The sequence below is a fragment of the Wyeomyia smithii genome, chromosome 2, assembly GCF_029784165.1.
Source record: "Wyeomyia smithii strain HCP4-BCI-WySm-NY-G18 chromosome 2, ASM2978416v1, whole genome shotgun sequence".
Taxonomy (NCBI): domain Eukaryota; kingdom Metazoa; phylum Arthropoda; class Insecta; order Diptera; family Culicidae; genus Wyeomyia; species Wyeomyia smithii.
Window position 1 is genome coordinate 61,592,193 of NC_073695.1, and position 13,584 is coordinate 61,605,776.

The 13,584-nt window shown below is 33.5% G+C and overlaps 1 protein-coding gene and 1 pseudogene across 1 annotated transcript in view; both read left to right on the forward strand.

Annotated features, from left to right (window-relative positions):
• The window catches only part of LOC129725539 (four and a half LIM domains protein 2), a 356,638-nt gene that overhangs the window by 115,376 nt on the left and 227,678 nt on the right, over window positions 1-13,584 (forward strand). The gene's annotated exons all lie outside the window — the stretch shown is intronic.
• Window positions 10,620-11,675, forward strand: LOC129725545 (uncharacterized; annotated as a pseudogene).

Here is a 13,584-nt window from a genome sequence, read left to right on the forward strand (position 1 = left end):
TCCTTTTGTTGAATGAATGGAAAAAAGCGTAATAAAATTTCGAGTGTAAAATGCGTCCTCTCCACCGCTAGATGTCGATACTTAAAATAAAGAGATTTTGTCTCATTTTTGGTTCTTCAGTTGAACAGATGTGCTACAGTGCTGAGCTTAATTGCAGTGCAAAATTGTAGGATTTCTAATTTGTGTGTTCCACGTTGGCATTGATATTCCTTGAAAACTCCTATAAGAGTTGTAAAAGGGTTGCCTAATGAATTTTATACAATTTACTTTTACGGGACAGGTAAAATCGTCTATTATGAAACATAAAATCGTTGAGTAGTAAAGATTGATACCATTTTTATATCAAATTAAATCCATATTGAAATTTTCGTTTCAGCAACTCTTGTTTTTAAAATCTAGTTCCTGAAAGATTTAAAGAATTGAGTATTAAACATGAGCGCGATTTTGACTAAAAGAAAAATCATCAAACAGAAAAATGGCACATACAGTCGGGTTTTACAAAAATATGGGCAACGCCTTGAAAGATTTTTCAATGTTTGCTGATTGCAATTGCTTGAATCGCTCAGCAGTTGAAAAGTAGAGTCTATAAATAGATTTGGGTCAACATTGAAGACAATAAGTGACATTATATACGATTTACAGGTAAGTGACATTATATACGATTTACAGGTTCATACGATTTAAGACGTTCAACAGTACTAGGGGTAAGCGGGGTAAGACCGCCCCCTTGAGCAATTCTGCTTATAAAAAAAAAAAGTTGCGGCTGCAATTTCATTTTTTCTTCGCTAAGAGGTTCTTCTATTCAATACCCGCATTTAAAAAATAAGAACTGAAATATTTTTGTTTATTTTCCAGATTTTTTTTAAATTTTTAAAATTCATTGAAAATGTGCAGATCTTTTTCATGCGGGGTAAGCCCGCCCACCAGCGGGGTAAGATCGCCCACCATTTTTTGAGGATAAACAATATTTTTAGGGCCGAAACGGTTGATTTTATCGGTATGGTGTCTCTGACAAAGTTGTAGATGGTATTTTTTTTTCTTTTCAAATAAAATATACACTGTGAAAAATCTGAAAAAAAATTTTTTTTTTCTAAGTTTTAACTCATTTTGTTTTCTGATTATTCAAGTTCAAATCAATGTTTAGGTAACTTTTTTGGTTTTCAAAATAAATAGATTTTTCAGAATTGGGATTTTTCAAGATATTGAATTCATAATATACCTATCTTTAAGCTAAAAATTTAATTCATTAAACCTGTCTGTATGATTCTTTTGAAGACTTATTATGTATAGAAAAATACTAATAATTATTATTTCTTTTATTTACATTTTCAATTTTCTATGCTTTTTTTTTTTTGAAGAACAAAATTACCAACGACTCTATTGGTGTACAGAGTCGTTGGTAATTTTGTTCTCCAAAACAAAAGAGCATAGAACCGTCCAAAAAAAATTTCTTCACAAAATTTGAGCTATTAATATTTATATAACTCCATGATCCAACAACCATCAAATTTTAGCTTACCTTTTGTAGATTTTACGGGCAAAAACATGTTTTTTTTAAATAAATTTGAAAAAAAAAAAAAAAAAAAAATATATATATATATATATATATATATATATATATATATATATATATATATATATATATATATATATATATATATATATATATATATATATATATATATATATATATATATATTAATTCTATTTTTATATCTTTTCTTTAAATTTTTTTAGAGTGTGTACTTTTTTCGGAAGTAAAAAACTACTATTTTCAATTCTGCCGGAGACGTCATACCAATCAAACAAACCGTCCTGGCTCTAAAATTATTTTGGTTCATTAACACCATTTTCAAACAGGTTTACTTTTTTCAAAAATAAGTCTTGTTAAAATATATTACTAGAAAAGCTTCAACCAAATCGAAAATGGTCGATTAACATCGATGTCTTATGTGGCTTGAAGTTGCTTTATTGATCCTGTAAATATTCCCTTTGTAGTGTCGAGGCATTTGGGTCTTGAAGTAAAACAACAAGCAGTTGTATACGTGGCGGTTCTACCCCTTGTATAGTGGGCGACTTTACCCCCAGTGGAACATTTTCATATTTGACCGAAAAAGTAGTCAAAATTACAAGATTACTCACGGCCTTCGATATTTCCGAAAGAAGATACATTCAGGCAAGCGATTAAACGTATTTTCACGAACAAAACAATTGATTTTTAGACTGAAAAACCTTAAGTCCCGTTGCCGCAAAATAATAGCGCATTGACTGGTTGCCAGCTGAAAGGTTGTTTTTATTTATTTCTGCGACCGTTCGCGCACTATCAAAACAGAAAAACGTGCAAAATGTTATGTAATTATACAGTAATAGACACGTTAAAGAAATTTTTCAATTATTTTATAACTTGGTAGTAGAACTACGGTGGGCGGTCTTACCCCGCAGGGCGGTCTTACCCTGTTTACCCCTAAATAGAATTCGTTGACGCGCAGCATCGTAAATTGACTCTGAGGATAGAGAATGAAAGCAGTGATCGGAACGTTGGGGGTTCGAGGCTTGAATACAGCCTTGTAAAATATAATAAAGATAAATGCCGCATCCAACCACAATCAATTAATGCACATACCAAAGACTGTTACGCGTACTTCTCATTGAAAAAAAATTGAGATGAAATTGTTGCTACTCAATTTTATGTTTTTAATTATTTGGGATATTTATGTTGTATATAATGCAAAATTTATTCGCAGTACATGTTACACATTGCTGCGTTTTAGTTCTTAGAGCATCGTAGTAGTATCATAATACGGGTGAAACGGAATTGTATGTATGCTTAAATTATGGCAACAGAAAATTGTAATGAGTAGCAAACAGAGTTGAGTTCATACCTCAGATTTTATGCAAAAGGTTATTGTTATGGAATTGTAAAAAATGAAATAGAATGTTGTATGTCTTTAATTGCGCGAACCATTTTGGTACGTATATTGTATCCACTTTGGTATTTATAAGCTCTTATAGAACGTTATATACAACTTTATCAGATTGTACAAGGGTGCTTATATCTCAACGGCAACTGAAATATACGGACCAAATTGTTGGCTGGGTGGTGTACGCGGATGATTCAAAGCTGTATCTGGTAATTCGTACACTCGACGATTTGATACCCTTATCAGTAAACTTGGTTTTTGCGGATCGAACGTGTTTGGAAGACCTTGACGTCGTCGTCGCAAAATCCAGCAAGCTTCTTCTGTTGCGAAAATATTGGATGACGAAATAGATTCACCGAGGCTCCTATGCCGGCCAAACTTCCTTCTCAACGTTTCTTACGATCAACTGACCTACTACGCACCGCATTCCATCGAACGTCGTTTGAATTTAACGAACCTATACTGCAATCAGGACCTTCTCGAGCGTATAAGAATTGTCGAGGGTGGCTAACCATCCCCCGAGTTTTTGAATAAGTTAAACAGATCAAATATTTTATGGATTGGACTATAATTTTTATTATTTTTCAAAACTACTGTTAAACAAATAATTGTAAATAAAATAAAAGAAATAAATAAGATTCACACTAACAATAGAACAGAGTTGTCAAAAAGGTGGGTAACATACAGGGATGCCAGGTGTGAAGATTTGATTTTCAAACTCGTGGTGACCGAACGACTATTGTATAGATTAAACTGAACCTACTAAATTCGACTAAATTGCTCGATTTATTTGTTTCACAAGCGCATCCTGGTTTAGTCGATTCCGTCGGATGATTTAATGCATCCTATTCGCTGTGCTTACTGGGACAACTGCAAAAATTTTAATGATATTTTTAAAATATACTAGCTGAATTTCCCCGCCCTTGCTCGTGTAAAAGTTTCTGCTTTTTCAATTTTCTGTATTTTTAAATATTTTTTACCAATAAATAAAATGATAGTCAAATATTTCTTTCTATTTTAGTTACAGATTTGTTACCACAATTTTCGTTTCTCCATCAAAAGCTAAAACAAATAAATTTGCAGGTGAGCCAACCCTCGAGCAAACGACATAAAACACTGTGCTACAGCGATTTAGAACTTCTGATGTGACTTAGTGTAGGTTGTAGGACTTGTTGAGTGTAACATTCGCTCATACTAGAAATTTTCCAAACCCCCCCAAAATCTGAAGTTATGGTCAAAATACGATTTTTTGGACTTCAGCACAAGGAGGACAAATAGAGCTTTCAAAATATATACAGGTTTGTTCTAATATCAACAAAACATGTTGAGTTATTTGAGCCTAAATCTAAGTTTTCAGACTTTTTTACGCAATTTTTCAATTTAATTGTCAACTTTCCGTCTATTTTTGTGAGAAACATACCACACATATACAATAATTTTGAAAGTTCAATTCCGAATCAATTGAAAGTAGTTTTGTAAAAATCGGTTGATATTTGGCTAAGTTATATATTTTTTAAGAAAACCAGAATTTTTGGCTTCTATCGCGCAATTATTTCACGGAGCTACAAATGATGAAAAAATGCAAGAACTTTTGATGTGACTTAGTGTGGGTTGTAGCTTTAGTCAAATGTTACTTGTGTGTTTACTTGAAGTTTTTCAAATACCCCATAAATTATTAGTTATGGTCAAAACCCAGTTTTTCACCTTAACTCACATTTTTATGTTTAATTTGGTTATTTTTCAACCAATTTTTTATATTTTGGCTGTTTTGGAAAGGAGAAAAATAGAACTCTTGAAACAAATGAATATGTCTAAAGAGTTTACCTATATGTGATGAATAGTTTTTAATAAAATAAGATAATTCATATACAATAAAATAAGATGATTTATTTTTTTTTCAAATTTTACCTATATGTGATGAATAGTATTTAAATAAATAAAATAGTTTATGTTATTTTTAAATTTTTTCAAATTTATTCGCAATTTTTTACACATTTTTGTGATGAACGAGCTTTAATTGCTGTAGAATTTGAAAAGTACATTTAGTGCCAAACGAAAACAGTAAGTGTTGTTTATGAAAATCTGTTATAATTTGGCTGAGATATGACTTGATGTTTTCCACCATATACTTAGATTTCACCAAATCATTTCTCAGCATAATTATAACAGATTTTCATAAACAACACCTATTGTTTTCGTTTGGTACTAAAAAGAACTTTCCAAATTTTACAGCAATTAAAGCTCCATCATTACAAAAATGTGTGGAAAATTGCGAATGAATTTGGAAAAATTTGAGAATAACATAAACCAGCCTATTTATCTTAAAACTATTCATCACATATGGGTAAACTTTTTAGACATATTTATATGTTTCAAATGCTCTATTTTTCGCCTTTCCAAAACAGCCAAAATATAAAAAACCGGTTGAAACATAACCGTATTAAACATAAAAAAGTGAACTAAGGTAAAAAATAGGGCTTAACTTATGATTTTCGGGGTATTTGAAAAACTTCAAGTAAATGCGCAAGTAATATTTGACTAAAGCTACAACCCACACTAAGTCACATCTAAAGTTCCTGCATTTTTTCATCATTTGTAGCACTGTGAAATAAATGTGCGATAGAAGCCAAAAATTTTGGCTTTCTTTATAAAATATATAACTTAGCCATATATCAACCTATTTCCACAAAACTGCTTTCATTTGATTCGGAATTGAATATACTTTCGAAATTATAGTGTATTTGTGGTATGTTTCTTACAAAAATAGACGGCAAATTTAAAATTAAATTGAAAAATTGCGTGTATATATTTTGAAAGCTCTATTTGTCCTCTTTCTAAAACTGCTTTAATATTGAAAATCGGTTGACAAATGACTGATTTAAAAAATATTTTATGCGCTGAGGTCCAAAAAAACGTATTTTGACCATAACTTCAGATTTTGAGGGTTTTTGGAAAATTTCTAGTATGAGCGAATGTTACACTCAACAAGACCTATAGCCTTCACTAAGTTCAGAAGTTCTTGCATTTTTTTTTTCATTTGTAGCACAGTGTAATTGACCATGGGAAAAACACGGTGATCCTAAATCTACTCCACATTGTTTAATGGATTGTCCCTGTGACTTATTTATAGTAAGACCACAGAAATTAACTTACAATGAACTCCAATTTCACTGAAATTACACAATCAATTCGCGACTACGAAGCTAAATGAGATGTTAAAGGCTGCTCACACTAACGTAAACTCTCATATAGATTGTCAGAGTATGCGTATTGACATAAGCAAAAAATTTCTTTCCTTTATTTTCTTATGCAAAAAACCAAGCAAACCAAGCTTCGTAGTCCCGAATAGCCTAAGCTCACCTCTGGTAGTAAAAATCAATGCTTACTATGTCTTCTCGTTTTCTGTACGAACAATATGAATATCATCCTTATGGTTGAACCATGTAGGGGGAATAGGGGCATAATGAGCACCCTAACTTGTTTGCTGATTTAAGCATGGAAAACGACACAAATTTTAAGTTGTATTCAGTGCAAAACTTGAATTTACTATCTATAATTAAAGGTACACTATTCACAAATTGAAAAGTTTATCGTATAATGGTGAAAAACACAAATTAGATTCATGCATGAAAAACTAGCAATCAATCGATGTGTGGGGCACAATGAGCACCCCACTGGGGCATAATGAGCACTCACGGGGTATAATGAGCACCTATAGAACATATATTGAAACTGTGTAGAAGTACAACTAATGGGCCAACGTTTGTCGCGAGATGCCGTGATACTTGGCGGCTTGTTTCGTGAATGTCCCGTCGCACCTTATGGTGGCCAATTCTGCCTGCAGTCCCTTTTTCTGACCGATTCGGTCTCGAAGATTTTCTAAAACATGTTCGCACCATTACTGTAAACAAACACTGACTATGGAAACAGACAAACTCACAAGTCTACTGAGATGAATTTTAAGTGAGTTTATGTGACAAGGTGTGCTCATTTCGCCCAACCTAAAGGTGACCATTTCACCCCTATCGAATTAGTTAAAGTTAACATGAGATTTTAACACTAATTATAGCTTAAAATCAAAACTTCAATGATGGTGAAATTTGGGGTACGACCCATACGTCATATTGATGTGTCTACATACTTGACTGAGTCATCTAAATGACCGTAGAAGCTTATTTTGTAGTGCGCAATAATAATAATTTTTCCAACATCCGGGAACCAAGTTGATTTTCTGAACATAGTTCTCTTTCTAGAAATGTCTTCATTATTTAAACATTTTACTCAGTTTCACACAGCTTGGCAGAAAGCAGAGATCACGGAATAGATTTCAAAATAACGTCCAAGTCTTCTCCTTTATTTTAGCAAGCTTTTCCGAAGATGTATCTCGTCATGTGGGATTTGAAAATTGGCACCGGACATGAGTCATTTCGATACCGAAAACATAGTTATTGCTGAGCATATATTCGTTTTTCGCAAAATTCTGAAACCGGAAGTCGCCATCTTGAATTTAAAAACTGTCGTTGGAATTTTATTTCTCGTGTCTAAGGGTCATCCTGGTTCCGGAAATACAAATGTTGGGGGGTTTGTAAACGTTTTTCACAGTTTTATACAGCTTCCAAGAAACCAAAAGTCGCCATTTTTGTTTTAGAAAAAATATCGGACAGCAAATTCCGGTTGCTAGACATCTACTCCTGGCCATGACCGACCGAGAGCATGAAAGTTATCATACTCATTCAAAAAGTTCCCCTAACGCACTATAAGACCTGACTGTGTTATTAATGAAAACCCCTCCCTCATTAATAGTTTCCCCTCCCCGTTTTCGACATATATTAAATTCCGGCTTCCGGACATGACCAAACGCCAGAAAAATATCGTATTCATTCAAAAAGTGCTCATAATGCATGAAAAACCTTGATTTTCTTATCAATTAAATCCTCTCCAGACATGACCAAAGACCTGAGAATTATCATACTCATTAAGAAATTTCCCATAATGCATGAAAAAACTTGATTTTCTTATCAATTAAGACCTCCTCCTTCTTTGGGGATGACCCCTCCCTCTTCCTAATCTTTCTATGACCACTTCCTTTGTACATATGGGTCCTAAAATTTAACACGGTTTTCTGATTTTTATATATCAACTGAAAGAGTGCAATTTTCTGAGCAAAACGTGATTTTAAAAAAATGATTATCGTTTTTCTTCGATTTTTAAATGAAGAATAAAAAACTGCTCGGAAGGTCTTAAATGACAGTTCACCCAGATACCGTACATGAGCGAGATGTCATTTAAGACCTTTCGAGCAGTTTTTTTAATCTTGATTTAAAAATCGTAGGAAAACGATAAACATTTTTTGAAAATCACGTTTTGCTCAGAAAACGTGGCTTTTTCAAATGATATATAAAAACTGGTATAGCTTTACGACCCAATGCTGGAACATACATACATACATACAAAACTTGTTTTTATATAAATAGAAGATATAAATAGATAGATAGATAGATATTTTAGACAGTCTTTTTCCGATTCTATCACGGTTAAAAAAAAATACCGTGAATTCGGAATTCGTTATTTTATTGCAGGATACAATTGAAATCTGAACAAATAAAAATGCAGTTCTGTGTGTCTGTCTGTCTGCCTGATCCATATAGACATGGAAACTACTGAAATAATCGGCGTGAGTTTTTTATATAGAAGTTTTAGCACAGACAAACAGACGTACCACTGCATACAAAATTCTAAGAAAATTGTGTTTCCGACTAACTTGTGCGACACCTACTAGACATATTCCGCAAAAGATACACTTTCAGCTTTACTGCTGTTTCTGGCAGCACGTTGCCGAATACTGTCAACTGAGTTCAAAGGAAAAGGTACATCAGAGTCATTATCGCTGCGGCGTGAATATTCCGCATGACTGAAACCTAATTGAATTGACCGTTATTTTGATCCACTAAAATAAATCTCGTGGTACGTCTGTTTATCTGTGGTTTTAGGGGCCAAGAAAGGTAACTAAGATAATTCGAGACCCTTCCCTATTCTAGAAGGAGGGATCCCATTCAAATGAAACTAAAATTTCTGCACAACTCAAGAACTAACTATGTCAATGTAACATGTGAAGGTTTTTAAAGGCAAACAATTTTTCCATGGTGGTTTGACATCCCTCCCTCTTCTGGAAAGGAGGGCTCCCATACAAATGAAACATACATTTCTTCACAACTCAAGAACTAATCAAGTAAGTGGAATCAAATTTGGCATGTGGTAGTTTTTAGGAGCAAGAAATATTTTCATGGTGTTTCAACACCCCTCTCTCTTCTGGAAGGGCACCTTTAGAATTCAAACACAAATTTCTGACTAGCTCGGAAATTTAAAATTTTCTTTTTCAATGTTTTGTGACTGAATATGTTTGTCTACAAAAATTGTATGAAAAGGGCTTAGAAACGTTAAAAAATGCCTTATATTTCCAGAACTGAGGTTATGTACAGAAGCCAAAAGTACGATAAAACCAATCATTTCAAACGATTTGTCTTTTGAGTTTAATCGTATCCAATATCCGATTCGTCATGCATTTGCAGACATGCAGACTATAAACAAGTCGCGAGAAATCAATCAATTTGGAATGTTAAAAATTATTTAAATACAAATAAAATGGGCGGAACGAAGTTTGCTGGGTCTGCTAGTTGATAGTATTTTGAGAAAAATAATGCACTTTTATAATTCAACAGTATACAATTATAAGATTCAAACAAATAAACACAGAATATAAGTTTATACCTAATTTTTTCTCCATAGCATTTTCGCGAACTTCTTCATGGCAATTAGGTATATACGCAATATTAATTTGATTTTATTCTGCCTATTCAAAGATTTCTTTTTTGAGATTTTATTGTTCGTTATTTAACAGCAAACTTTAAGGAGATATGACACTCGGTTGCCCTATCCAGAAAAATGAGCAAATAAATTGAGTTCATAAAACATAAAGTTCATAAAACAATATACAATATATACGGACACTAGGCACATATGAGTTTACAATACACTTTCTACAACTGAAACTCTATTATTCTTAATTAAGAATTTATTTGGAGTAACGTGACAAAATCGAAACATGAATTGAATTTGGCGAGTAGTGGTAAAAATGAATTTCAATAAAATTGAAAAAGTGCTGTATATTATTTTCCCGTGGAGGATATTTTAAATAATACTTGACATCCCCATATCACGAACATTGATCTTAGGGTCCGTCTTTGTAGAGTTTTATATAAGTAAAGTTGAATATGTTGAAATTACATCAATGAGTTTTGATGAATAATAGCTTATTTAGCTAAAATGCATTGAACAATATTTCTTAATATATAATTATTTTAACTTAGATATTAATTTTTAACATTTTCGTCGGGTTCAACGCTGCCAAAACTATATGTAAAGTACATACATTTAGTAGCTAAGTTCTGAAATCTGTATTCAATCTGTTTTTGTACCTTGTCTGTGTTGCATTGTCTCGAATACAAAGTTGAGCTTTAGCTATCAGTTTCTCGTTGAGTCATTGAATAAAAGTTGCATGTATTCCCGTGTCTGTACCGTTCAATACGATTTATGAATTAGTGTTAATTAAAGGCACTGCTATGTGTGCGAAATACATTTTCGTCCTCCGTTGTGTTCGAAGTACACTTTTGCTTTCAGTTTGATTCTGGATGGACATCGACCAGCAATACTTTGCAAAGTCGGTTCGAACAAGTAATTATCTATAACTGCGCAATATCTAAGCAGTATTTTTTATCATCTAAAGCTTATCTGTTGTTGGTTAGAGCTACCTGTAGAAGCATTTTGCTTACCTAAGTGCAGTGCAGACGTGACACACGATTTATAATCAATAATAGATTTTATAAGATGTCACAATCAGTTCGTGCGAACTCTAAGAATCCGATGCTCCAAGCGCAAAGAAAAGTCACACCGCGCTTGAGTGTCGTGAAAAACATAAGATGCAGCAACAAACGGCGCAGGCGATTCACGTTCATGTTCACATCCAACCCAGCAGTAGTATCAAGAAATCAGCTCAAGCTGTACATTTGCCAGTGTTGATGGTACCAAAGGCAACGGGACCACCGAAACAGGCGCAATCAGCCCAGAAGACGGTATTACGTACGACAGGACCACAAAAAGCAGTGCAGCCAACTAACGTCAAAACCCAAAAGATGATGCAACAATCAACAGGACCAGTGAAACCAGCGCAGAAGGCTAATCAAACTTCTGCAAATAAAGTTATGCCCTCGAAGAAAGCTGCCAACGAATATTCGCAGAAGACTACCCAACTTCGTTGCAAAATTTGCGGCCATTCACACAGGGAAGCCGACTGTGCGCACAAGGATGCGGCCTGTTTTCTGTGTCGAAAAAGGGTCACATCGCATCCGTTTGTCGTGAGTCACTGCAGAAGCTGACTCAACCATCGCAACCGGTTCGACTACATGTACATTTCTAGAAAAATGTGAGAAAAAAATTAACGAGTTTGTCAAAATACTGGATACTAGAATCCGATACGGACACTATCCGGTTCTAATATCCACTGCTATGTTTGTGCTATGCACCGGTAGGTGCTGCATTGAGCGTATAAACGATGACGCGTGATGAAGCTTTCGTTTTTCTCACACTTTTAGATTCACTCTAGCGGACAAGACAAAAACTTCTGTCGCTGTAAGTAAATCGTTGCAGCATGGCAAGCGTGTATAGTGCCACAACATACGTGATTATTTTGTTGAATATTCTATCGATATAAATAGAAGAATGTTGCAATACTATGGTATTATTGTTTAATTATCCGATATTACACGAAGAATAGATTAGAAAGGTATTCTAGTAATAGTTTCATCTTTCATATGAATAAAACATACATTAATAAGTAGTTTTTTTCGAAACATATCTAGCATAAACCCAACCAAAAAATTCAACATGCGGGCTCAGGAAATTGAATGATAGCACAAAATATTTAAAACATAATCAGTCATGGACTTATTGATTTTGGAAATATTACTCACATGAGTTTAAATAATAAACAAAAACTAAGCTACTTGAATAAAAAGATTTATTCGCTTGTATCCAACAATTTATATATTGCATTTATATATTTGAACACTGCAAGCTTGTGTGTAAGTTAAAATTGATCAGGATATGCAAGAATAATTTATTTGCAGATTTGAAAAACTTCCATTTCAAGAAAGTTATTTGGATAATGGCCACAAATTAAATTCGACAGTCCAGTTGAATTTGAAAAATCTATACTGAGCGTCTTGACAGGGTGATTTTAGAAATCAGAAGAATTATCAGTTTCCGCTAGACTCTACTAGAAATTAGTATCTAGTAGAGTCTAACGGAAATTTATAATTCTTTCTTCTGATTTCCTAGTTCAGTTGAAGCTAGTAAATAGGGTTAGTTAATTTGAACAAATAATTGTTTTTCTCAAATAAATAATTTTGAGTAAACCTTTTTTCAACTCGTATTAACAAGATATCTACGTCTACGAATTGAAAAAATACGAAAACCTTAACAAGTGTTAATATAGTTTGACTGTAGCTAGAACTTTGATCTGTTGTGATAAAGCTTGAGTCGTTTAATATCTTGACGCAAAAAACGGATCCATCTCGGAGTTTTGCAGATGGTATAAAAATGTTGATGAAGGGTATTTAGTGCACGTTAAAGGAAAAATAAACATTTTTTCAGATTTGGTTGTGAAAACATCATATTCTTGGACACTCTGTTGGCTTATCTGAGCGGTCATTTTGTTCCACCATCTCCTTATTCCTGTCGCATCCAGTGTTACCTTTTCACTCTTGTTCAACTTCTGTTTGCCCAATATTTCTCAATTAGGTGGGGTTGAGAGCGGATGGGGGTGTTGATATACTTTTCGAAGAAATCCTACCCGTTGTCTGAATACCGCTGTAGTACTTTTTCACTGTATACAGTCAGGTTTTTTTTTGCGCGGGGGATACATATCTCGCACAAAAATCGCCTTAATTCGAAAATCCGCGATAATTCAAAAATCCGCGTAAAGTAAACCACCAAGAAAGGCTTATAGAAAAATCCGAGACGCTCTAGGACCAGTATTTAAAATTGTCCTTTTTGACGGTAATTTCGGATTTTTCGGAGGGCTGAGGGTTTTGTTTTTGACTAAGTATATGTCTCAATAAACGCTTAGACGTTTCTGCTTCCCAACCTGCGTTAATTCAAAAATCGGGGGGGTTTTTGTTCGCAGCTGCAAATACTTTGTCAGTTTTTAGGCATTCTTGCAAATTTATTGTCAAACTCTGGTGACAGTTCTTAGGATTAGGTGCACACTGTTTCCAAAGCTGCAAAAACGTGATCGAAATTATTTTGACCCAAAAGACTTGATTTTAGAGCCACAGTGTTTTCAATAAAGTTTTCCAATAATTATTCTCCATGTTATAGAAGATACAATTTTGTGATTAATCCACCTAACAGTGAAAAGCGAATTTCCCTTTTTTCTATTTTGCACATAAAAATTCATCGTGTTCGACAAAGTTGTAGCACATTCAATAATGCTTATATCTGGATTGAATGATGTTTTTGTTATACTTAAATATAGAAATGGTTTAGTCAGCAGATATTAGCAGATTTTGAAGATATCTGTCAGTTAATTAATGCATTATTTTAATAA